Below are 27,010 nucleotides of genomic sequence, written 5' to 3'. Positions count from 1 at the left end.
CTGCGTTAGGATATAAGTGATCATTTCTGACCAAACTCAGCAAGCTAGCTATAGCTAACCAGCTATTTTGTTAGTCATATATGATGTTCTGATTTAAATGGAGATATATTCTATTATAAAGTAGGCAATCGAAGACCAGAATTAATAAATTGTTTGGTAACGCTAGAGCCTCAAGCCCTGTTGTGTCGGCTCGTTGGAATGTTTGCCGGACAGTGCAGTTTGGCATTTGGAAGTATGTCTAGCTTATCGAACTCTTCAGAGATAGAAACCATTCGTAAACTGCTCTACATACAGTTAGCATGTTTTAATTGTCTAAAAACGTTACATTATGAAATAGCAAGAAGAGATACAATGTATCCGTTAATTTAGAGGCTTGTTTTTTAAAAGGGGATGAGTCGAGTCCCCCTTTAGTCCGTCTCCTTACTTTCAAAAGTTTTCGACTGTGAATACAACTATAAATGTGTTATTGTTTAAGAAATAAGCATTTGATATAAACATACGTTTGCTTAAACGTTTTTAACGTGTTTGAATTGTGGTTGCTTAAAGTTCAGACTGGCAGTATTCAATGATGCGAGATAACGGTTTTTTCCATTGGGGAATAAAGACCGACAGTCCGCGGGAGGAGCCTATCTGAAAGCAGCAGGCAGCTCGCTTTGTCAACGTTGAGAACTCATTGAAGAGCCGTTCTAAAATGTAGATTTGTAACTTTTTATTAGCCATCTCAGATTAAGCGATTTGTCTCTGCATGTAAACAGTTCTTTCATATTTTGATTTGACCCAAATTAAAACATGAAATAACTGTTAGAACTGTTTACAATTTGGCCAGATGCAGAGACAAATCATTAGGCTATGTTGCTGGAAGGGTATGATGCAATTTGTTCCCATAAAGCGCTCCCTCGTGTTTAACTCATGCATACTCAGATCCTTCTCAGAAAGAACGTTTAATCATTATGTTGACATTTCAGAGATACATTTGTATCAACTTCCACAATTGTTGATGTCATTGATATGCTAAATTAAACAAAATAGAACTCTGAATAAGAACAATGAAATAAAAACATTTTGAATTGTTCCCAAATGTTTCTTAATAGCCTATAGCAGGTGCTATAGCTTACCTCATATTAAAATTGTAATGAGAATTGTAATCACTAAAGTTATTGATAAATAAGTTAAGGCTACTGATATACACAACAAATAAGGCTGGATCATAGCAGGATCTTAAACAGCACCACATGTGATGAACTGGTGGTGGTCATTTGCTTTAGGGCTTAACTGTTTTTCCTGAAGTGCTAAGCATGTATTGAACCCTTCATGAAGAGAGACACATGGAACAAAAGGAGGTACAGACCTCAGTGTGCCTTCAGCTCCTCTGATCATCCACGTGTGTGGATTGGCTTAATTATCTGTGAATTGAATTATGGATAGCAAGAAGGCTGCTTCCAAAGATGTTGCTGGTGTCTTTCAATGTCGCCCTGGAATTAGACCTAGTGAGAATCTGATTTAGTGTTTTTTAAGTAATGTAGCCTATTATTTTACAGCTTATCCAGTTGTTATTGTATGTAGGCTATATACGATAGTTAGAGCTGGTTAACCTTGATTGTTGTTGGAAAGACCACTCAATTACAGTTCTGAAAGAAAAACATAATTTACAATTTGAAGAAAATAACTTGAATCAGCTTTGTACATTTAAACACCTGTTACTATGTAATTTGATTTTATTGCTTAAATTAAAAAATGTATTTGATCTCTTTTGTTATCCACATTATTTTGTTGGTTTTAGGTTAATTCATCATTGGCTTGTTTTTTCATTGCCAAGGAACTGTTTTGAACTCATGTCATAGTTTGAATATATTTTGAATAGGTATGAGAGAGATGTACAGGTATCTGTCAAAAATAAGGAAACACCAACATAAAGTGTTTTTTTAATAGGGTGTTGGGCCACCACGAGCCGCCAGAACAGCTTCAGTTCACCTTGGCATAGATTCATAAGTATGTGGACACCCCGGTCAACTGTAAGCACTGTTATTGTGAAGTGGAAATGTCTAGGAGCAACAACGGCTCAGCCGCGAAGTGGTAGGCCACACAAGCTCACAGAACGGGACCGCCGAGTGCTGAAGCGCGTAGGGGGCACCAACTCCATATTAATGCTGTCTCCAGAATCTCCCATAAGTGTTCAATTGGGTTGAGATCCTGCCAAGACTTAGAAGTGCCAAGATATGTGGGAGCTTGACAATGCTCAAAGTGGAACAGTACCAAGCCAATATAAACCAAGCCAATATTCCTTTATTTTTATTTGGACTTGCATGTATTGTTTTGTATTGTTAGGTATTACTGCACTGTTGGAGCTAGGAACATAAGAATTTCGCTTCACCCACGATAACATCTGCAAAATATGTGTATGCGACCAATATAATTTTATTTGATAAACATTGAGATATTTCCTTAATAGTCTTAGAAGAAGCACCTGGCCAAATCATAGCCCTTCAGGTACAGTCACTTCTATTTGAAGTTTGAGAATTATTGGCTTCTGTGAACCTCAAGAAATGCACATTTATTCAGTGATGGCAGTAAAACTTGTTTCCAGTCTGAATAAAATTGAAAGAAAGATAAATTACAATCTACCATTTTCTTAAAAGCGTGGTTGTGGCAAATGTCATTTCAGACTTGATAAATTACCTTTTAGCAAATGAGTGGGAAATTGATTAGGCTACTCACGGAGGCTTGGCCAACAGAAATTTGAGACCCCGGTCTAGTTTATTAGCCCTATGGCAGCTCACAGTAAGTCTGCTTAAGCCTCATACCTCTTTGGGTGAGAAGAGAAGTCCCTTATCTGAGGAGATATGGGAGAGAAAAGAAAGCTGTCTCCTTAAGCATGAAACACATCAAGTATCTCATTGCCGAAATACAGCCGATAGGTACTTATCACAGTGGGAGGCCGTTCCTTCTCTTACTAAAACAAAAGCGGTACCTGCTTCGTGCTGATCCAGTAGCGACGAACCTAGCGATTCTATTTGTAGAATCGCAATGCTCGTCAGCGGCCAACAACTTGACTTTGAGACAATCAGAGAGCACAAACCCCCACGTGGGGGAGCCCCCCCCTCCCAAAAAAAGGGGGTCATTTTCTCCGTACATCCACGGATGAGCCAGTCACACTTCATATGCAATGTAGGCTATGGGATGGTAGCTAGCTAAGTGCACAGACGCAATGCACACAACACTAAATACTTTCTCCAAGCTAGCTACCACTGTAGCTTGTTACAGGATGGGGTCGCAGTTCTGGAGCGACCCACTAGGTGTCATCCTCCGACAACCTTAGGCACCTCCTTACTCACAGTCTGGACTAATCATTATCCTATTGGTGTCACCTGTGTCTACCTGTTCACCTGTGTATGTATGCCCTCACTTCCCTGTGTTCCCTTGCTCAGTTTTCTCTGCTATTTTCTCTATGCTCAGCAGTACTAATCAGTGTCTGATCAGAGAAGTGTGTACAGGTACTCGAGAAGTGTTCTCCCAGTTTCTTTATTATTTCAGTCATAGTTACTATTTCGTATTTTGGCTGTCAGCCTGTTTTTGGAGACTTATTTGCTTCACCTTTCTTTTATCGTGTTAAGTCCGTTGTTTTGTATCCTGGCTTCGGGACCACCAGTAAAGATCCTTGTTTCACCATCTCTGGCTACTGCCTACTGTCTATCCTGCACCGCATCTGGGTCACAACCCTTACAGTAGCTAGTATTGACATTATAATTACATCACAATGGATTAGCTAGTTTCCATGAAACAGCTGCCTGTGTTAGAAGCTAAGTGTTGTGCTAGCTAGTGAATATGCTAATGTATTAGCTAGCTAGCTAAACATTTGGCTATGGGCTGGCACTTGCAGTATGGGATTATGGAGAGTGAATTAAATTGTTTCTTTGTCATCTTGCTAGGTAGTTATCTAGCTGTGGCCATCTGGCTAGTATCAACAAGAGTCTTCTACAAAATTGCAACATTAGCGCAGATAGCTTGGAATCTAGACCATAAGCAATACACACGGATATGCACTGCCAAACAATGCTACTGCCACCTTATGGTTTGGGCTGACGACTACCAAGGTCTTTGCTGTGTGAACACAAAAGAGATTGACTGTCGACACTCTGTTCAGAGGTGCTAAGTACTGTCGGCAGGCAAACGTTTGACATTCCCACCGGTGTATCTCAAATGTTGGAGTGTTTTCCCCTAAGTCTCTCCATCATGGCAAAAGGTCACACACACACACACACACACACACACACACACACACACACACACACACACACACACACACACACACTCGATGAAGGATAAGACGCCTGTCTTCTTTGCTGACTTAAGAACTACAAGCATTAATTTAAACAGGAGCCATGACAGGTGTTTTCTTCATTGTCTAAAATGTGTGGCATTGCTGGTGGGTACGGAGGAGGTTGGTGAGCCCCGGGGAAAGTGCTGATAGTGCTTCCCCCAGGAGGTGCTTGTTGTCAGATGCTTCCCTTCCCATCCACAGCTTGTGAGCAAATGTTTGGAGCACTCCCTGAATGGCAAGCTGGACCCCCCCGGGCGAGTCACATACAGCTTGACATTTTAGTATAGAGACAGTAAATGCCAGGGAAAGATAGAAAAAACGGATAGCACGCACAGAGAGGAGTGGCTGCCCACTCAGCGCTCTTTTGTTTAGAGAGTTAAGAGTTATTCCCAACAGACAAAGCAGTTGTGTGAGAATGGTAGACCCACTGTCTGTTTTAACTAGCACGGTAGCCCATGTCCTGTAATTAGGCCTGCAGCTCTAGCCTACATTTCCAGTTTGCTTGTAAAGCCGTTTGCAGTTAATCTATTCTGGGGTTAGGTTTTGACAACAATTTGAAATGTAATTTTGAATGATGTATTATGCACGAATCATGCAGATTAATCTCAGCATTTAGAAGTTACACTCAAGTTAAAGCTAATCCTTGGCCAACAACAAGACCACAATACTAGTTATCTACCTTGGATAACCGCGCCACAAAGGCCCATGCATGGGATAAAGGCAGCGAAGCACATGAGTCCAACAGTGGAATGGCCCGAAAACAGCTGAGCAGGAGTGGGTGGATTTGTTTGGGGAGAAGGCATGGGTGACCAGAAGTATCTATGGTGTCCCTCCCAAACCCCAGACACTGTGTGTTAGCAGCAAATGCGGCACTGTGAATCAAAAGCATACGGAGGAAAAAAACGTATCATGTACAGTGAATTACAATACCCCTCCCACTCACCTGTTTTAAGTTGGTCTTAAAGAAAATGAAAGGGTAGTTTACTAAGAAAGAAAGCATAACAGTTGTGTAAACTGAAGGAGTTAGACAGAAAAGCTGGAGATAGAAATCCACGTGAACTTCGCACCAAGAACTTGAAAGGTTATTGAAGTCGGCACTACCCTGCTTTTATAATTTTTTTCTCCTTTTGGTAAGCAGTGGCAGATGCTGAGGGGAAAGTTGAAAATGCTTATGTTCCAGGAATGGCAAGCACGTGCATTCTTCAAATGTTAATAAGACTATCATGTGGAAGAGGCATTGATACAAAATAAAAATTGGTCTAAAGCCTGGCTGCTAGGCTGAAAGTAGTTGGCCAAAACCCCCCATGAAAATATAACATCAGCTTTGGCTCGTATCAGATTTGTTGTTGTTGTTGCATTAAGTCCATCTGTAGGCCTTGATGTAATTTTTGGGGACTATGATCGAGGACGACAATTATTTATATTTCTCACAGATCTCACTTTTGTCTGTTGTGAGATATGGCATAATAAGTCTGAAAGTGATATTTCCCCTTGTCAATAGCAAGTGAAATCTGTTGTTTGTTTTGCCAAGACGTTATTATGCTATGTTTATTCTGTGTCTGCTGGATAATCTTTGAAATTCTCCTCAATTGGCTGTCTGAGTTTAGGGCAGTGTTCGGGTGATTTCCTGTTTGCCGATCTTTATCTGTGGTCACATGATCCCTAGGGGAAGAACGCCGGAGTGGTTTTCCTCCCTGTGTTCATTCATTGGATTCAGACAGAGCCAGCACATCAATAGGTCAGGAGGAACTGCCATCAATCACACATTCGGATGCTGTCAATTTAGGGAAATAATGACAGATTCATTAATGGCAGGGCACAGATAATGGAGTTAATGCTGCTGAAGAACTGCCTGTCTGAAAAGGCAAGGGAAGGCTGGGCTACATGCTGGGAGTCATAGCCAGATAATCGCTTTGGATTCATCCTCTGTTTACCATACTGTCACAAAGGCAATTACTATCTCTATAAATAGCCAGATGCCAGAATCATATGACAGCCTCAGGTGTTTGAACGCTGTTCATTCCAAAGCATTGGGCTTGTATTCAAGCAACTCTAAATATATGATTCGAGATTAAACATATGCATATCTAAAGCATAGTAAAATAGAAACTATTGGCATTATCTGAAAATGATTTTTTTCATCTTAAATCCTCTCTCTAAAAATGTGTCAAGAAGCAGTGCGGCTCGGCTGGGTTGTGTTTCGGAGGACGCACGGCTCTCGAGCTTCGCCTCTCCCGAGTCCGTATGGGAGTTGCAGTGATGGGACAAGACTCTAACTACCAATTGGATACCACGAAATTGGGGAGAAAAAGGGGTAATTAAAAAAAATATATATATAAAAAAACAAGACGATAAAAATTGAAGTATACTAAAAGAAAATATGAAATAAAAAATAAAAAAAGAGAACGGTATGCAAGAGCCATGTATGTAGTCTTACGGCCTCCGGGTAGGGATGTGCGATTCTTGCGGTAAGACCTGACAAAAATGTTGGTGGTCATCCAAAGGGAGTTTTTATTGAATAGCATTGAAGTGAGTAAGGGGGGTGAAGTAGGGGTAGGTTTGGGCAGTATAGTTTTCTTTTGGGGTGCCCTAAAGCTCGGGGGTGGCTAGCTTGCTAGATCAAGCTTCTTGGTTACAGCAGAGGATCAATCCCCTCCTTGATCCAGATCCCTGCTGCCAACATTTTTTTGCATTATTTTTTACATTCAGAAAGTAATAGTGGCCCTTGTGTGCACTGCCGGTAATACTGTATATCTCGGTATGGCACAGGAACGATATGATGGTATGAAAATCAGGATACCACCCAACCCTAAGTAGGGGTGTTTGGGAGTTTACCGTGACTTCTCACTGTAGTGTTTCTCACGTTTCTACCCAAGGTAATCGGCTCAGATGCTTTATCAGCCCAGTGACACATACAGTGCATTCGGAAAGTATTCAGACCCCTTGACTTTTTCCACATTTTGTTTTACGTTACAGGCTTATTCTAAAATGGATTAAGTCTTTTTTTCCCCTCATCAATCTACACACAATACCCAATAATGACACAGCAAAAACAGTTTTTTTGTGGACATTTTAGCAAATTTATAAAAAAGAAGAAATGGAAATATCACATTTACATAAGTATTCAGACCCTTTACTCAGTACTTTGTTGAAGCACCTTTGGCAGCGATTACAGCCTTGAGTCTTCTTGGGTATGACGCTACAAGCTTGGCACACCTGTATTTGCGGAGTTTCTCCCATTCTTCTCTGCAGATCCTCTCAAGCTCTGTCAGGTTGGATGGGGAGCGTCGTTGCACAGCTATTTTCAGGTCTCTCCAGAGATGTTAGATCGGGTTCAAGTCCAGGCTCTAGCTGAGCCACTCAAGGACATTCAGAGACTTGTCCCAAAGCCACTCCTGCATTGTCTTGGCTGTGTGCTTAGTGTCGTTGTCCTGTTGGAAGGTGAATCTTCACCCCAGTCTGAGGTCCTGAGTGCTCTGGAGCAGGTTTTCATCAAGGATCTCTCTGTACTTTGCTCCGTTAATCTTTCCCTCGATCCTGACTAATCTCCCAGTCTCTGCCGCTGAAAAACATCCCCACAGCATGATGCTGCCACCACCATGCTTCACCGTAGGGATGGTGCCAGGTTTCCTCCAGACGTGACGCTTGGCATTCAGGCCAAAGAGTTCAATCTTGGTTTCATCAGACCAGAGAATCTTGTTTCTCATGGTCTTTAGGTGCCTTTTGGCAAACTCTAAGCGGGCTGTCATGTGCCTTTTACTGAGGAGTGGCTTCCGTCTGGCCACTCTATCATGAAGGCCTGATTAGTGGAGTGCTGTAGAGATGGTTGTTCTTCTGGAAGATTCTCCCATCTCCACAGAGGAACTCTGGAGCTCTGTCTGAGTGACCATCAGGTTCTTGGTCACCTCCCTGACCAAGGCTCTTCTCCCCCGATTACTCAGTTTGGGCGGTCGGCCAGCTCTAGGAAGAGTCTTGGTGGTTCCAAACTTCTTCCATTTAAGAATGATGGAGGCCACTGTGTTTTTGGGGACCTTCAATGCTGCATAAATTTTTTGGTACCCTTCCCCAGATCTGTGCCTCGACACAATCCTGTCTCGGAGCTCTATGGACAATTCCTTCGACCTCATGGCTTGGTTTTTGATCTGACACGCACTGTCAACTGTGGGACCTTATATAGACAGGTGTGTGCCTTTCCAAATCATGTCCAATCAATTGAATTTACCACAAGTGGACTCCAATCAAGTTGTAGAAACATCTCAAGGATGATTAATGGAAACAGGATGCACCTGAGCACAATTTCGAGTCTCATTGCAAAGGGTCTGAATACTTACGTAAATAAGGTATTTCTGTTTTTTATTTTTAATAAATTAGCAAACATTTCTAAAAACCTGTTTTCGCGTTTGTCATTATGGGGTACTGTGTGTAGATTTGATTTATTTTTATTTTTAATCCATCTTAGAATAAGGCTGTAACGTAACAAAATGTGGAACATATCAAGGGGTCTGAATACTTTCCGAATACACTGTATGCCACAAATTATTTATCATCAGGCAGAATCTCAGCATCAAATCATGCTAAATCATTCTTATGACTATCTCAAGCTCAGGAAATGTAGTCGGCCTCTGGGAAGGGATGTGCGAGTCTTGTGCTAAGGCCTGACAAAAATGTTGGTGGTCAGACAAAGGGAGTTTTTGTTGAGTAGCATTGAAGTGAGTAAGGGGGGTGGAGTAGGGGTGTTTGGGAGTTCTCCGTGACTTCTCACTGCAGTGTCTCTCACGTTTCTACCCGAGGTAATCACCCCCAGATGCTTTATCAGCCCAGTGACACAAATGCCACAAATGATTAATCATCAGGCAGAAACTCGGCATCAAATCATGCTAAATCATTCTTACGACCATCTCAAGCCCAGGAAATGTAGTCCATTGAAGACTGCCACGCCGTCGCAATTATTTTTAAAAATCAGATAACTCTTTGGTCCATCAAAGTATGACATGTTTGGTATTACAGTTTCGGTAATTTTGTCCAGATGTTCTTATTTGGGCAGCTGATAGGTAGGCCTACAACCTACAACTACAGTTTCAAATTGAATATATTTCACAATAAAGCCTCTCTCTTCAAACAAGGTATGTAGGCGTTAGCAAGTTCACTGAACGTCAGAATGATGGTGAGTAGGCGATAGAGAACAGACAAAGCTACAATAAATGATTCTTGATTTTTGTCAAACAAAGGAAGGCCTTAGTAGAATAAATAACCTGTCTACTTTTGAAAATCCACCATTACCATCAGACTTGCAATGTACATTTAGCTGACTGGTCAGATAGTGTTGGTAGATTGTAACCAGACCATCTGGTGACCTGGTGTTGGGGCTAACACTTGGGCTACAGTATTAAGCCTAACTGCTAAAAAGGATTTCATGCAGCAGAGATGCCACAGTCTAACATTAACTGAGCAAGTATGACCTCAGTAATTCCTTTGTCCCATTAATGCTCTTAATAAGGATACTCTTTATCTTACAGTATGCTATTTCCCTGGCACTTACTTAGAAATGACATGGTGAAATGGTAATCACTCAATAATTAACTATTTGTTTGGTTTATTTGGGATTAATTGAAACAAGAACCAGCATTTGGGCCCAGCTAATATATTTTTTGAAGTGTTGCTATATTTGAAGGATCAACAAATATCAATTGTTATCACATCATTTTACTAGTACATACCAAGTAATTATAAGCAGAGACAAGACTCTAAGTATAGCCAGTCATAAGAACACATTTTCATGATGGCTTTCAGCTGACGTAGTCTGGAGCACATCCTTTAAAACTTAATCATCAGTTAGGTGGAAAAAAGCCTGAGAAAAGTGTCGGACCAAGCATATATATAATACTTAATGAGCGCTGAAATGTTTGATATCGAGCGACATTAATGGCATTTCCTAATCCTGTCAGAATGTATCACAGGGACGTGGGCGACCCTAGGTTTTCGGTTTGCCATGAGTTGTGCCTGAGAACACGGTAGAAGCCCAAATACAGCATGTACACAGTACAGCTGCCACACGTGTGTGAGTGCATACCCTGGGTAAGTGCCTGAGATATTTGTCAGCATGCCAGACATTGGTGGCGAGTTTGTAACATGGTGGCCCTAGACTGAGCTTCGCAAGAGGGTGTACTGCCTGTAGTACATGCTTGTCAACCATGTTACAGCAAGCTATAGAAAAAGAAAAACAATTTGGGTCATTTTCATTGTGACTCAGAGCTTTGGCAGGCATTTGTCATCACTGTAACCGGACGCTAGACAAGGCCGCAGCCTCAGAGCTGAAGAGAGAGAGTTTAGGCATCCGTGTGCTTAAGAGTCCATTTTAGTAGCAGAGCCTATAGGGGCTGATAAGGGTGCTTGCCTGAACTGGTGACGTTAGCATTTTATTTTTTTAAGACCAACGCGTGGAAGTGCACAGTCATTTGAATAGATTTTCATAAACACCGGGGATGAGGAGTGGAAAGAAAAAGTGAATAGGACAGAAAAAAGATGTGGAACAACTCATTAAATATATTAATATCTAGCACAGAGATTTTCCCATTTCTAAGGCAGGAAGGTTGCAATTAAACTAAATTGTCAGTTTCTCAACATTCTAGTATTATTCTAATGTGAAATGCAGCGTAGACATCCCAAAATGACCACGCTATCTCATCTGCCATTTCCTCCTAGACAGTCCGACTTCCCGAGTTGAACATGTTTACACAATGGTCATTATCAGGTCTTACAAGATAACCTTAAAAGGAGCCAACAAGACCTTGGAGAGTTTTCACACAGGCAGAATAATCAGACAGTATTATTGGGGATGATTGTGTGAGGCTTAAAAGAGATTTGTCACAATGTGTAAAGACACCACAACAAAGATACTGGTACATTCACCATAGCCATATACAGTGGCTTGCGAAAGTATTCATCCCCCTTGGCATTTTTCCTATTTTGTTGCCTTACAACCTGGAATTAAAATTGTTTTTTTGGGGGGTTTGTATCATTTGATTTACACAACATGCCTACCACTTTGAAGATGCAAAATAAAAAAAATTGTGAAACAAACAAGAAATAAGACAAAAAAACTGAAAACTTGAGCGTGCATAACTATTCACCCCCCCCAAAGTCAATACTTTGTAGAGCCGCCTTTTGCAGCAATTACAGCTGCAAGTCTCTTGGGGTATGTCTCTATAAACTAGGCACATCTAGCCACTGGGATTTTTGCCCATTCTTCAAGGCAAAACTGATCCAGCTCCTTTAAGTTGGTACAGCAATCTTTAAGTCATACCACAGATTCTCAATTGGATTGAGGTCTGGGCTTTGACTAGGCCATTCCAAGACATTTAAATGTTTCCCCTTAAACCACTCGAGTGTTGCTTTAGCAGTATGCTTAGGGTCATTGTCCTGCTGGAAGGTGAACCTCTGTCCCAGTCTCAAATCTCTGGAAGACTGAAACAGGTTTCCCTCAAGAATTTCCCTGTATTTAGCGCCATCCATCATTCCTTAAATTCTGACCAGTTTCCAAGTCCCTGCCGATGATGCTGCCACCACCATGCTTCACTGTGGGGATGGTGTTCTCGGGGTGATGAGAGGTGTTGGGTTTGGGCCAGACAAAGCGTTTTCCTTGATGGCCAAAAAGCTCAATTTTTGTCTCATCTGACCAGAGTACCTTCTTCCATATGTTTAGGGAGTCTCCCACATGCCTTTTGTGAACACCAAACGTGTTTCCTTATTTCTTTCTTTAAGCAATGGCTTTTTTCTGGCCACTCTTCCGTAAAGCCCAGGTCTGTGGAGTGTATGGCTTAAAGTGGTCCTATGGACAGATATCCAATCTCCGCTGTGGAGCTTTGCAGCTCCTTCGGGGTTATCTTTGGTTTCTTTGTTGCCTCTCTGATTAATGCCCTCCTTGCCTGGTCCGTGAGTTTTGGTGGGCGGCCCTCTCTTGGCAGGTTTGTTGTGGTGCCATATTCTTTCAATTTTTTAATAATGGATTTAATGGTGCTCTGTGGGATGTTCAAAGTTTCTGATATTTTTTTTATAACCCAACCCAGATCTGTACTTCTCCACAACTTTGTCCCTGACCTGTTTGTAGAGCTCCTTGGTCTTCATGGTGCCGCTTGCTTGGTGGTGCCCCTTGCTTAGTGGTGTTGCAGACTCTGGGGCCTTTCAGAACAGGTGTATATATACTGAGATCATGTGACAGATCATGTGACACTTAGATTGCACACAGGTGGACTTTATTTAACTAATTATGTGACTTCTGAAGGTAATTGGTTGTACCAGATCTTATTTAGGGGCTTCATAGCAAAGGGGTGAATACATATGCACACACCACTTTTCCGTTATTTATTTGTTTTAATTTTTTGAAACAAGTTATTTTTTTCATTTCACTTCACCAATTTGGACTATTTTGTGTATGTCCATTACATGAAATCCAAATAAAAACCATTGAAATTACAGGTTGTAATGCAACAAAATAGGAAAAACGCCAAGGGGGATGAATACTTTTGCAAGGCACTGTACATCGAAAAAGAGCAAGTTGGACGTAAGAGAATGGCGCACTAGAAGAGGTTCATTGTAACGCTGGAATGAATTGAAGACCACTCTAGATGAAGGGCAGAGATATAGAACTTACGACTTCTGAGCAAAGCAAATGTATCGTGGCAACATGGGAGATGAGAAAAATGCAGATTAAACTTGTCCTTTTAAAATCTATTTAATCCCAATAGAAGCAACAATAATACTTTTGAAGTCAGGATTATAATAGATTGTGATAGAAAATGACATGTTTTCTTTGTTCTTCATCCATTTTGTCATGGCAAAAGCTCAAAGGATGAATATGAAGCACTAGGCCTAGATGCGGAATTTGTCTTGTCGCCACTGGACTAACATTCCTTTCTAAAAACAGTGCTCTATCATTTTACCTTTATTTAACTAGGCAAGTCAGTTAAGAACAAATTCTTATTTACAATGACGGCCTACACCGGCCAAACCTGGACGACGCTGGGCCAATTGTGCGCCGCCCTATGGGACTCCCAATCACGGCCGGTTGTGATACAGCCTGGAATCGAACCAGGGGGTCTGTAGTGACGCCTCAAGCACTGAGATGCAGTGCCTTAGACCACTGCGCCACTCGGGAGCCCATCATTGATTGATAGGACCCTCTATGCATGTACATTTTGCACCCGCACATGCACACACAGTCACAATTATCGGCAAGCTGTACAGCATCATCCTGTCATATCCACCCCTCTAATTTTAATTTTAAGGCCCAAAATGTCTTCAGTTGGGAGATTGTTATTGGTTGAAATAAGACCCCTGCCCTCACTGTAAAAACCCAGATCTTAAAACATAGGCTACTTGCATGCCCATGTAGCATGTTGAAAATAAATAGTTTTGAGAGATATATCCAGACAGCCCTGCAAAATGTAGATGAAAGTACAATGACCCTGGTGGAACAATCTGGTCAGGCGAATTTAAGACACTGAGCTGACAACACTAAGAGAGAAAGAAAGAGTAAAATTTCTTCAGGGACCTGTGTTCTTCATTTCCAGAATGCCCTGCTGGTATTATGAAGACATGTCTTATAGTCTTTCTGAAAGAACAATGAGAGCATAGATGTGCGGCTCCTGAAATATTCAACGCATAAAACAGCGGAGAGACAGAATAAAGCCAACAAATAATTTATTGAGAAAATAAATACGAACGGTAGAAAACATAAGAACAAAAGCCTTTTAGGCAGGACGAGTTATGTTACGGTGCTCACACAGGGTCTCAGAGTGTGCCCTTTGGATGAGGACAGGAAAAACACAAAAGTTTCCCCCCAGCTTCCTCAGACCAATCCATTCCGGTTGTATCCGGTTTGAGCCAGAACAATGATCTTATGGGTTTGTGCATTTTCACCACACTTTCAGAGGGAATCTATATCTCTGGGCTGATGAGTCCTTCTAAACATCCTCCCCCGATTCTCAGTGTAATTAATGCCCCGCTCTGAGGGTCATTCATGCGGAACTGGCCAACCATGCAGTTTTATTTCAGATCATCAACACTCAGGATCATCCTGCATATGTCTGTGGGCAGCATCCCGTGGTTTCAGTGCGTAGGTTAGCGCAATGTTTCGAGACAGACCTGGGAATGATGGGGCTCGGAAGGCCTCGTGATCAAGCGCACAGATCTACAAGTGGCCCCAGATGTGAGCAATGAAAGTAGCATAGAGTACTGTATGTAGGTTAAACCTACTGATGCCCACTCAATTTGACGGTTTTCCCCTCAGAGTTTAGCTGGACGCTTGTTTAGAGATCAGACAGCAGTTGGCCAATCAGTTGGAGACATCACTTATCAGGGGTGGGGTCACTGTAATTGCTATGTGCAGCTGCAAAGATTCCATCGGAATCTGGACATTCCATACTGGGAGCAATATGCAGACCAGTGACACTCCCCAGTAATTGACGGGATATTCTCCTTAGTGTGACTAATGAGTTTGGCCATAATTATTTCCCATTAAAGGGCTATTTTTTAAAATCTCCGTTAGCTGAGTTATGCTAGAATTACTCAGCTGGTACTGTAATAATACTGTTAACCTGTATCATTTAAGTGCATCTTCCAAGGAATTCTCCATTGCATGATATACAGAAAATTAGAACAAGCATAGCAAGAGACCATAAGACAGAGACTGGTGATCGCTCTCTTTGGTTTGGAGGTGGGGTTATGAACACACCTCAGCAGTGCACTGCACATCTGTCTAGTGTACAAAGAATAAGGATTACACCCGGGTCTGGAATTTTCTCTCCGGATCAAGATCCAGATGCAAGCGTGTTTATTTTTAGTGACTGTCTTGACATGTAAACAGTGCGTAATCTGCCATGTAAATCATTGTCTTTCAGAGCTTCAGAGAAAGGCAAACGGTATATTGAAAAAAATCCCTGCCAGGCAGCTGTGGTGGAATTTCACGTTTTATGCACATTTTTCCGCCCTTAAATCTTTACGTTTCCCCCCTTTTTCCTCTCTTAAGTTTGAGGCAGAAAATGGAGGGCAATGGAAGGTGGAGCACTTTTGCATTATCAAACAGAACACCACAGAGCACTTAGGTTTGACTTAAGCAAAAACAGGCAGGTGACAAAGGTCAACAGCTGTCCTCTATTCTTGCCATGAACGCACTTCCATGGCTCACCATTGTGTCCATCCACCAGGTTGCATTGTAACATTGAACAGTATGTCTTACTTCCTGTGATGGCATGAGTGTGACTGCATTGCTAGTGTTAAATCCGGCCACAGAATGGGCTGCATGGAACGCTCAGCAGTTTTGCTATGTGGCGCGTTTGTCCGGCATTTCCCATGGAAACCCGTGGGGGATTCCTCCCGAGCAGGTGATAGAAGCAGGGGTCCTGTGGGGTTGTCAGTGGTAGCATGAGGCTCAGATGGTTATCCCCTTTTCTTCCACCTGTTGCTCAGCAACATTCTCTGCCCTGCTCTTCAGACTGCCTATGCTAACTATTTGAGTCTGGAGTATGCCTTTGTGCACGTGTTGTTCTAAAGGCCTGCTCACTGTGTCAGTCGCTGAGATCGCTCACCAGGGAATTGCACACTTTGAAGTCGCAATCTTTTAAAGTACGCAATTTTTGGTATAGGAGAGCAATCCTTTTTGGTATATAAACAATCCTAGTCTGAATAGTCTGTATGAAAGCCTCACACCATGTTTAGTTAGCCTACATGTTCAAACCTCACCCCATGTTATTTGTTTTCTGAATCCAGTCTTGCGTAACTGCCTATCATTTTCAGGAGTCTATTCATGGAGTAATGGCGGTTGGCGGCCTTGATTTAAAGGCCCTACCCTGTTGACATTCATCATTGGTACCGAATCACAGTGAAAGCAAGTGGAGAGAGGACCCATTTTTCATTGGGTTGCCATAGAGCACTTCCTGCATGGCCAGCACATGCAAAATAATGACTTTTATGGAAAGAAAGACTTAACTGACTAGAGGTGTGAACCTTCATCTTTGAGTCAGCAAAGATGCTTGTTAATTCTGCCTACAGTTTCTGTTAATGCCAGTAAGAATTCAATTCTTAAAGGCATACCTTGCAGCAGAATCATGGGTGATAAAAAATGCATCAAATCATATGACTGTTAACAACCAAGGACATCATGAAACCACAGTATGAAACCAGGGTATTTTATGTAAAAGGAAGCAGCTTCACAGAGCTTAACAGTGTCCAGAATAGAGAGGTGAATATGGGGATGTATAGGCTATTTATGCATTCAACTGGCCTAACTGTCCAGGCATTCGGAGTTGCTGCCCTACTGCACAAGATGCCTTTGTTCAGGAGTGCAAACAAAAGGCAATTAATGAGATCGGCTATGAAGGGCCACTGCTGGAGAGGAAAACAATGGGAGCGCTGGGATTTGTGCTTGGCCTGCTGTTCCAGGGACGATAGCTGAATGCTGCTGGGAGGCCCATGATGGAGACTTTATGAGCTCCCTGCTGCCTTCTCACACACTCTGCCCTGTGAACACCACAATTGTGTTGCTAAAGAGTTCAGTAAGTGACCGTCTCTGGCTGTGCTACAATGTGTTTCAGCCATTATCACATTGCCCAATAGGCTATGTAGTAGATGACTCCCATTGGGAAACACAGACATGAAAAGATAAAATCAAATAACTTTGCTAGATTTAGATATATAGGTTGTGAAAAGGCTCAGTTTTGTGAAACACTACAGTGTGGAAAAGCTCAAGCGAGCCAATGAAGTCTGAGTCCCCAGAGTCCCCAGAGGCATTGTCACAGGGGACTCCCTTTCAACTCAGCTCTTTTCAGCACACAGCGAGCATCCTTTGGACCAGGAAGTGAGGTGGATTAAGGCTTTTGGCCCCACTAAGTCAACACGTCTCTGCTAGCAGTGTGGCATTATTATTCAGCTGTCAGGCAAGCCTTAGCTCACCGGTATCTACTACACACATCGGCCGGCACTCTCAACAATGGCCGCTTATCAATCTAGCCCGGGCCAACGTGGCTGAGCCTAACCTAGTGTATCGGGCCAACGTGACTGAGTCTAATCAAATCAAATTTCAAATCAAATTTTATTTGTCACATGCGTTGAATACAACAGGTGTAGACCTTACAGTGAAATGCTTACTTACAAGCCCTTAACCAACAATGCAGTTCAAGAAATAGTTATAAAATAAAAAATAAAATAAAAAGTAACACAATAAAATAACAATATCGAGGCTATATACAGGGGGTACCGGGACTGAGTCAATTTGCGGGGGTACAGGTTAGTCGAGGTAATTTGTACATGTAGGTAGGGGTAAAGTGACTATGCATTGATAATAAACAGCGAGTAGCAGCAGTGTAAAAACAAAGGGGGGTGGGTTGTCAATGTAAATAGTTCGGGTGGTCATTTTATTAATTGTTCAGCAGTCTTATGGCTTGGGGGTAGAAGCTGTTAAGGAGCATTTTGGACCTAGACTTGGCGTTCTGGTACCGCTTGCCATGCGGTAGCAGAGAAAACAGTCTATGACTTGGGTGACTGGAGTCTTTGACCATTTTTGGGGCCTTCCTCTGACACCGCCTAGTATATAGGTCTTGGATGGCAGGAAGGTTGGCCCCAGTGATGTACTGGGCCGTACGCACTACCCTCTGTAGCGCCTTACGGTTGGATGCCGAGCAGTTGCCATACCAGGCGGTGATGCAACCGGTCAGGATGCTCTCGATGGTGCAGCTGTAGACGTTTTTGAGGATCTGGGGACCCATGCCAAATCTTTTCAGTCCCTCTTCATGACTGTCTTGGTGTGTTTGGACCATGATAGTTCGTTGGTGATGTGGACACCAAGGAACTTGAAACTCTCGACCCACTCCACTACAGCCCCGTAGATGTGAATGGGGGCGTGTTCGGCCCTCCTTTTCCTGTAGTCCACGATCATCTCCTTTGTCTTGCTCACGTTGAGGGACAGGTTGTTGTCCTGGAACCACACTGCCAGGTCTCTGACCTCCTCCCTATAGGCTGTCTCATCGTTGTCGGTGATCAGGCCTACCACTGTTGTGTCGTCAGCAAACATAATGATGGTGTTGGAGTCGTGCTTGGCCACGCAATCGTGGGTGAACAGGGAGTACAGGAGGGGACTAAGCACGCACCCCTGAGGAGCCCCCGTGTTGAGGATCAGCGTGGCAGATGTGTTGTTGCCTACCCTTACCACCTGGGGGCAGCCCGTCAGGAAGTCCAGGATCCAGTTGCAGAGAGAGGTGTTTAGTCCCAGGGTCCTTAGCTTAGTGATGAGCTTTGTGGGCACTGTGGTGTTGAACGCTGAGCTGTAGTCAATGAACATCATTCTCACATAGGTGTTCCATTTGTCCAGGGGGGAAAGGGCAGTGTGGAGTGCGTTTAAGATTGCATCATCTGTGGATCTGTTGGGGCGGTATGCGAATTGAAGTGGGTCTAGGGTTTCCGGGATGATGGTGTTGATGTGAGCCATGACCAGCCTTTCAAAGCACTTCATGGCTACCGACGTGAGTGCTACAGGGAGGTAGTAATTTAGGCAGGTTACCTTCACTTTCTTGGGCACAGGGACTATGGTGGTCTGCTTGAAACATGTAGGTATTACAGACTCGCTCAGGGAGAGGTTGAAAATGTCAGTGAAGACACTTGCCAGTTGGTCCGAGCATGCTCTGAGTACACGTCCTGGTAATCTGTCTGGCCCCGCGACCTTGTGAATGTTGACCTGTTTAAAGGTCTTGCTCACATCGTCTACGGAGAGTGTGATCACTCAGTTGTCCGGAACAGCTGGTGCTATCATGCATGCTTCAGTGTTGCTTGCCTCGAAGCGAGCATAAAATGCATTTAGCTCGTATTGTAGGCTCGCATCACTGGGAAGCTCGCAGCTGGGTTTCCCTTTGTAGTCCGAAATAGTTTTCAAGCCCTGCCACATCCGACGAGCATCAGAGCCGGTGTAGTAGGATTCAATCTTAGTCCTGTATTGACGTTTGCCTGTTTGATGGTTTGTCTGAGGGCTTAGCGGGATTTCTTATAAGCGTCCGGATTAGTGTCCCGCTCCTTGAATGCGGCAGCTCTACCCTTTAGCTCGGTGCGGATGTTGCCTGTAATCCATGGCTTCTGGTTGAGATATGTACGTACAGTCACTGTGGGGACGACGTCGTCGATGTACTTATTGATGAAGCCGGTGACTGAGGTGGTATACTCCTCAATGCCATTGGATGAATCCCGGAACATATTCCAGTCTGTGCTAGCAAAACAGTCCTGTAGCGTAGCATCCGCGTCATCTGACCACTTCCGTATTTTGCTTGTTAGCAGGAATCAGGAGGATAGAATTATGGTCAGATTTGCCAAAAGGTTGGGCGAGGGAGAGCTTTATATGAGTCTCTGTGTGTGGAGTAAAGGTGGTCTAGATTTGTTTTCCTCTGGTTGCACATGTGACATGCTGGTAGAACTGAGGTAAAACAGATTTAAGTTTGCCTGCATTAAAGACCCCGACCACTAGGAGCGTCGCTTCTGGATGAGGATTTTCTTGTTTGCTTATAGCCTTATACAGCTCGTTGAGTGCGGTCATAGTGCCAGCATCAGTTTGTGGTGCTAAATAGACGGCTATGAAAAATATAGATGAAAACTCTCTTCGTAGATAGTGTGGTCTACAGTTTATCATGACGTACTCTCTCAGGCGAGCAATACCTCGAGACCTCTTTAATATTAGACATCGCGCACCAGCTGTTATTGACAAATAGACACACACCACCACCCCTCGTCTTACCAGACGTAGCTGTTCTGTCCTGCCAATGCACGGAAATCCCAGCCAACTGTATATTATCCGTGTCGTCATTCAGCCATGACTCGGTGAAACATAAGATATTACAGTTTTTAATGTCCCGTTGGTAGGATAGTCTCGAGCAGAGATCATCCAGTTTATTTTCCAGTGATTGCGCGTTGGCCAATAGAACGGATAGTAGAGGCGGGTTACCCACTCGCCGACGAATTCTCACAAGGCACCCCAATCTCAGCCCCCTGAATTTCTGTCTTTTCTTCACGCGAATGACGGGGATTGGGCATGGTCTCGGAGAAGCAGTATATCCTTCGCGTCGGACTCATTAAATAAAAAATCTTCGTCCAGTTCGAAGTGAGTAATTGCTGTTCTGATATCCAGAAGCTCTTTTCGGTCATAAGAGATGGTAGCAGCAACATTATGTACAAAATAAGTTACAAACAATGCGAAAAAACACACAAAATAGCACAGTTGGTTAGGAGCACGTAAAACGGCAGCTGTCCCCTCCGGCGCCATTCTATGAAGTCTAGCCCAGTGTATTGGGCCAAGGTGGCTGAGTATAGCCTAGTGTATCGGGCCAACACGTGAAGTAATCGCTGGGACGCCCAAAAAAATAAATAAAGTCTGTGTTAAAGGCCCAGTGCAGTCAAAAAAGTGCTTTTCATTTGTTTTATATTTATACATTTTCACACCATGAGGTTGTAATAATACTGTGAAATTGTGAAAATAATGATAATGCCCTTTAAGTGTAAGAGCTGTTTGAAAAGTCTGCCTGAAATTTCAGCCTGTTTTGGTGGGATGGAGCTTTGGCTTGCCTGGTGACATCACCAGGCGGTAAATAAGTTAATAGACCAATAAGAAATGTTGCCAACTCTTTAGACTGTCCAGGGATTTAACCCCAATACCACCATGTATTATACAGTTGAAGTTGGAAGTTTACATACACCTTAGCCAAATACATTTAAACTCAGTTTTTCACAATTCCTGACATTTAATCCTAGTAATAATTCCCTGTCTTAGGTCAGTTAGGATCACCACTTTATTTAAAAAATGTGAAATGTCAGAATAATAGTAGTGACTTTTGAAGTATGCTTGGGGTCATTGTCCATTTGGAAGACCCAATTGCGACCAAGCTTGAACTTCCTGACTGATGTCTTGAGATGTTGCTTCAATATATCCACATAATTTTCCTTCCTCATGATGCCATCTATTTTGTGAAGTGCACCAGTCCCTCCTGCAGCAAAGCACCCCCACAGCATGATGCTGCCATCCCCGTGCTTCACGGTTGGGATGGTGTTCTTCGGCTTGCAAGCGACCCCCTTTTTCCTCCAAACATAACGGTCATTATGGCCAAACAGTTATATTATTGTTTCATCAGACCAGAGGACATTTCTCCAAAAAGTACGATCTTTGTCCCCACGTGCAGTTGCAAACCATAGTCTGGCTTTTTTATGGCGGTTTTGGAGCAGTGGCTTCTTCCTTGCTGAGCGGCCTTTCAGGTTATGTCGATATAGGACTCGTTTTACTGTGGATATAGATACTTTTGTACCTGTTTCCTCCAGCATCTTCACAAGGACCTTTGCTGTTGTTCTGGGATTGATTTGCACTTTTCGCACCAAAGTACGTTCATCTCTAGGAGACAGAACGCGTCTCCTTCCTGAGCGGTATGACGGCTGCGTGGTCCCATGGTGTTTATACTTGCGTACTATTGTTCGTACAGATGAATGTGGTACCTTCAGGCGTTTGGAAATTGTTCCCAAGGATGAACCAGATTTGTGGAGGTGTACAATTTTTATTCTGAGGTCTTGGCTGATTTCTTTTGATTTACCCATGATGTCAAGCGAAGAGGCACTGAGTTTGAAGGTAGGCCTTGAAATACATCCACAGGTACACCTCCGATTGACTCAAATGATGTCAATTAGCTTTTCAGAAGCTTCTAAAACCATGACATCATTTTCTGGAATTTTCCAAGCTGTTTAAAGGTAAAGTCAACTTAGTGTATGTAAATGTCTGACCCACTGGAATTGAGATACAGTGAAATAATCTGTCTGTAAACAACTGTTGGAAAAATTACTTGTGTCATGCACAAAGTAGATGTCCTAACCGACTTGCCAAAACTATAGTTTGTTAACAAGATTTGTGGAGTCGTTGAATAACGAGTTTTAATGACTCCAACCTAAGTGTATGTAAACTTCCGACTTCAACTGTATATCCGTGTATTGTTATGAACACACTGTCAGGAGTTATGGAGTGCACGAGCAACGCCCATGTTTAAACCCCACTGCTTGAGTTTATATTTCAAAATGTCATCACAATCAGCATACTTGGCCATCTCTTGACCATAATATTTCGCACAGAAACCAATTAAAACCCACAAAAGGCTATTTTCCCTTTCTCGACACAAAGCGTAGACATTTATTTTCATTGCACTCGGAAAGGCTGGGGTGGAAATTACATTCCTAATTAGGATTAAGGAAGAGGTCAGTCTGCTTGGACTAGAATGCAAGGTATTTGCAGCGAGCAGAGCCAATGCCATCTGTGCAGAGAGCAGCTAATTCTGGCACCCGACTGCAACATGATTTAACACAGATTTTCGTGGTAGGAGTTTCGCTACGAGCATGGGATTGACTCTGTCCCCCGCCCCAAAAACACTGTGTTGAGCTGAATTAGGCCCCTGGATCTCTTAAGCCCCCACCACGGTCTCAGAGAGCTCCCCAATTTATATTGATGTCCGAAATGTGTGGCGTGTCAGATTGTTAGCACTGGAGTGCCATGTTAAGGGCGCCATCACCTCTGCTTTTTGCCTCGATTTGCCTTGACATGAGGCATTTACAGCATTTTACACTGGGGCCAGTCGGGGGTTGAAAAGGGAGCCACCAATTGATGTTATTAAGGGAGGATGGTCAAAGATTCCCCAGCTGCCTGTAAAATGGCAGGAGATGTAGTGCTGCTACACTTACCTGAGAGTGCAACCAATTAGCAAACTGTGGGGGCCCAGCCTGGCGCTGACAGCCACTATAAATAGCCGCAAGGCTTCTCAAACGCTAACCTGTTCTCACTTACTGAGGAATAACTCACAGATCTGCTGCCTCAGATTGTCCACCACATCATCACTAACATGCACTGACACCGGCTCAAATTACAGTATTGACTCCAAAACTGTCTAAACACAACCCAAAGCAGGGCAGCTTCACTTTATGCACAGCAGTTTGTCGAACTGGTGCACCACTCCTCTCCACTCTCACTTTCATACCCACGAAATGTGCATTACTTATAACGCTTCCTGTGTAAATATTGTGCCTGGATATAAATATTTAGATTAGCAGCTCCAAGCTTAGATTATTTTACCTGTCATCAGATCACCCTCTAGTAGTTTTATTGATGTTATCAGACATCACTGAATTTCATGTTGCCCTTGGCAATGATTAGGTAGGTGCCTACTTAGACCGAATACAGAGAGAATACCTAAGAGGCAGTTATATAAACAGTATGCTTGCCATTTAATACAACACAGGCAATAGCCTACATACTGGAAAAGTAGGCCTGTGTTTTTGAGTTTAGCTCAGCAGAATATTTTATGGAGAAAAGTAACGATAAATGCTTGAAATTGTGAGGAGTGATGTCTGACTGTAAAGTCTATGTATACAGAGTGTCTGTTGAGTGAAGATACACTACCAAAAGTATGTGGACACCTGCTCGTCGAACATCTCATTCCAAAATCATGGGCGTTAATATGGAGTTGGTCCCCCCTTTGCTGCTATAACAGCCTCCACTCTTCTGAGAAGGCTTTCCACTTGATGGTGGAACATTGCTGCCGGGACTTGCTTCCATTCAGCCACAAACATTAGTGAGGTTGGGCACTGATGTTGGGCGATTAGGCGTTCCAATTCATCCCAAAGGTGTTCGATGGGGTTGAGGTCAGGGGTCTGTACAGGCCAGTCAAGTTCTTCCACACCGATCTCAACATGCTGTCATGCTGAAACAGGAAAGGGCCTTCCCCAAATTGTTGCCACAAAGTTGGAAGCACAGAATCATCTAGAATGTCATTGTATGCTGTAACGTTAAGATTTCCCTTCACTGGAACTAAGGGGCCTAGCCCAAACCATGAAAAACAGCCCCAGACCATTATTCCAACTTTACAGTTGGCACTATGCATTCGGGCAGGTAGCGTTCTCTTGGCATCTGCCAAACCCAGATTCGTCAGTCAGACTGCTAGATGGTGAAGCGTGATTCATCACTGCTCAAGAGTCCAATGGTGGCAAGCTTTACACCACTCCAGCTGATGCTTGGCATTGCGCATGGTGATCTTAGGCTTTTGGTCATGTACACATAACTAGGAATAGTGACACTTTGTGTCATCGACTGCATCTGGCCCGCTCTCACTTTGTTCTCCAGCGGAGTAGTAGACGCTGCACATGACTCGAATGTGGGTGGCAATATTCTCCTCAAAGACCATTCAGAAAATGTTTGCACTTGTTAATCATTCAATTGAATAGCACATTTTAGAGCACTTGACACACATTCTAAAGTTAAGCAAGATTAGATCCCGACCAAAGCTGGCAGAACGAAAGTTCTGTGCACCACTCTGTGGACCAGTCCTGTGAGTTAGTAACTACTCCGCTGGAGGACAAAGTGAGAGCGGGCCAGATGCAGACACTAATGCTGACACAATGTGACAGGTTCCCAGGCATTCGGTGACACCGTCGCCCCCCCTACCCCCTCCACTCTCTCAATGGTTCTAGTCAGGCCTAGTCTTTGACCTGCGTAGATCAAGAGGGCTCCCTCCCTACTATAAAGGCACAGGGGGCTGCCCAGGAATAGCAGGCATCACAGAGCGGGGCCTATTGCAGCCACACATGCAAATGCAGAATAAATGAATACACAAAGAGCTGAATTGAATAACACTGAACTGTGTCAGAGTCGACCTGGAAAAGATGGAATGCAAATGAGCTCACTCCTGATACACAGCCACAACTTCTAATCAGGGACCATTAGACAGAAACACAGTGCACAGTTTCTCAGCAGTAGGTCTCTTACTATACCGTTTGATATAGCAAGATATTTGATATACAATTGAAGTTTGCTGCTCTCTTGCACTGTCACTACGCTCAGCCCTCCTCTCTTAAGATCAAACCTGGTGACATTTGCTCGGCAGCTGAAGGAGTATCTGAGGAATTTTCTTTGAGGCTTGCGTTATCTTTGCTTGAACTGCACTATATTTAGTCACACTGGAATGAGGGAAGACTACAAAGCTCCTCCTGTACATTTCCAAACTTGGAATTTGATTGCCTGTACGCGTTATCAGCAGATCTGTCATCCTTTCACAACAGTTGACAATCACCCAGAGACTGTTTCAATCATCATATAGATGCAGCCAATGTGACGTCATTCCCAGCTCTGGTATCCACTAGCAACACCAGCCTTCTGGATACAAAATGACTTTCCGCCGGTGCCATCTGTAGCCTGTTCAGCTATTACCCAATTATGATAAGAGAGAGGAAAACAGCAATGGCAAGGCAAGTCTAGCAACAAACTGTGATTCGGGAAAATTAGGCACGAAGATGTGAGAATCTTAGCATATCACAGCATATTGTGCAATCACAGCATATCACTGCAATAGTCATAAAGTGTTTTAGTTGCCTAGGGTTACTTATTTGATTGCCGCCTACGCAGATGCTGTTATTGCTCCTAGGGTTTCATCTGTGCCCGTCTGTGACAGCAGACAAACATTTCATTTCAGAAATCTTGTCAGAGCTCAAGCTTGGTGGATGAACAGATGGATTCAGTGTTTGATTGAAACCAGAGGTTATTAGTGTCATCAAATAAGAACAGAACTGGCACTTTTCGAATGTCAAGAAAAGAGATGAAAATTCCACAAAAGACCTCTGGTATGGTCTTAGTGGGCCCACGGTGGTAATCTTCAGTGCTTATGTAACGAGGCTTCAGTGTGCCCTCGCCACTATGAATCCCCCCCCCATAATGTTAAACTGTGGGTAGAAGGGTAAAAATAGGGGTGAGGGGGGATAAGAAAGTTGACCGGACAAGTCAGCTGGCGAGAGTGACCTCCACTGAGGGACTGAAGGCCACCGCCACTGCCGGATGACCACAGCTGTGACCACACAACCTGCGGTCACTTGGCCTGTGAGCTTAGCCCTAAAATCAGTCCCTCCTATTGTCATTGTTATTAGGGGTTGTTATTTTCACGGAGGACTTGAGGTCAGTTCAGCCACTTTCTCCCCAGCTCACAAAAACAGGTGGGTCACCACCAGAGCTTCTGGTTACTGGTGGGGTAAGGGAAGAAAGTCCAGGAATTTGCATGTTTAGGTATAGAAACTGTGGAAACTGGAGCATGATTTGTTTGGAATCAGTGCAAATCATTTCTTAGCAAGGAGCTTATGCTATATGGAATGTAAATGTCAATTTACTAATTCATTAGTCTGGCTTTGCATCCAGATAGACATTAGCAACTAAGCTAAGTGAGAATTGGCATTGCCCAGGGGTAAAATGTATCAGAGCCGTATTTTTGAGAGAAAACAACACTTTTTAAAAACATTTTATCTTTGTTGAAAACTATCCTGTCTGACAGTATTGTGAAAGCATTTTGGATTTACTGGGATAAACGTAACTCAAACCACAATCTGGTTTAGCGTGCACATTTCATGAAGGGCCTGCCAGTTAATTTCTTGCAGCACCGACCAAAGAAAACTCAGTGGTCAAGTATGTGGTGACAAAAACTGTAACCTAGTTTTGCTTGCAAAGATAAATATTTACTCTCTTTGAAGGAATTCCAAGTGTTCACATAGACTCCCTCAGCTACAAGTAAAACACTCTCCAGGCCAAGACACTGTGGAGGTACAGGAGTGCAGTTACCCGAGTGGTTGAATTGGAGAATGTGTGACCCACTACACACCATG

General features: G+C 43.3%; 1 protein-coding gene across 1 annotated transcript in view; it reads left to right on the top strand.

Annotated features, from left to right (window-relative positions):
• The window catches only part of jam3b (junctional adhesion molecule 3b), a 43,677-nt gene that overhangs the window by 258 nt on the left and 16,409 nt on the right, over positions 1–27,010 (top strand). The gene's annotated exons all lie outside the window — the stretch shown is intronic.

Source organism: Coregonus clupeaformis, chromosome 13 (assembly GCF_020615455.1).
Source record: "Coregonus clupeaformis isolate EN_2021a chromosome 13, ASM2061545v1, whole genome shotgun sequence".
In the NCBI taxonomy this organism is placed as follows: domain Eukaryota; kingdom Metazoa; phylum Chordata; class Actinopteri; order Salmoniformes; family Salmonidae; genus Coregonus; species Coregonus clupeaformis.
Note: the sequence above shows the minus strand (reverse complement) of the source record. Positions and strands in the feature narration are given on the sequence as shown.